The 822-nt window shown below is 26.9% G+C and overlaps 1 protein-coding gene across 2 annotated transcripts in view; it reads left to right on the forward strand.

Moving 5' to 3' along the window:
- Positions 1-822, forward strand: part of LOC110414742 (uncharacterized) — an 11,271-nt gene that overhangs the window by 8,315 nt on the left and 2,134 nt on the right. The gene's annotated exons all lie outside the window — the stretch shown is intronic.

Genomic DNA, 822 nt, shown 5'->3' on the forward strand with positions numbered 1-822 from the left:
TTATGCTGCCCTTAGTTTCCATATTAGGTTACCATATTTTACTAAATTTTTCTTCCTAATTAGGGCATATATTAAAGTTTTCCATGTTAACTGTGTTAGGTGATAAATGATTAACCACAAATTATAAAGGAAATGATGAGCAACAGATTTTACATGATTCACTTTACACCTTAAAATCTATCTTTCCAATGTACAAGTGAATTTTTAAAATTCAATATCTCACAAAGATTGACCCTAAAAAGAACAAATAAGGTAAATGAAATTATGTACATGAATCCTACATTTACTTTATTTTACCAAAATTTTATTAAATAAGGTGCTTATTTGAAGAACGTGGAAACAACATCTAAAGAATCTTATCTAAATTTGGCCATAATAATTAAGAAAAAAAAAACGCCTAGCTCATAGTCATCTCATTCCTCTTGTGTTTTCGTATTTTGACAAGTTAACACCCATTCATCAAATATATTGGCATAAAATTTTAAAAAGCCCTTAAACTATTTAAGAAAAAATTCAAATAAGTCATTATTCTTTTATTACATCCAATCAAGCTCTTATACTATTATTTTGAGCCAAATGAGTCTTTATATTTTTATTTTGATCCAAATAAGCCTTTATCAATAGTGGCTGATTTAATCTAAATACGCTTTCATTCTATGCTAACGTGGTACAAATGTAACATGTTGATATAGTATAATTGATAATAATGAGGCATGATTATTTAGTCATATAACATTTTTTACTCTTCATGGCATTTAATGTGGCATGATAATATAGTCATATAACATTTTTTACTCTCCATATTAATATCATGTCAGTGCC

This window comes from Theobroma umbraticum, unplaced genomic scaffold, assembly GCF_002168275.2.
Source record: "Theobroma umbraticum cultivar Fairchild unplaced genomic scaffold, ASM216827v3 scaffold_147.0, whole genome shotgun sequence".
Classification (NCBI taxonomy): domain Eukaryota; kingdom Viridiplantae; phylum Streptophyta; class Magnoliopsida; order Malvales; family Malvaceae; genus Theobroma; species Theobroma umbraticum.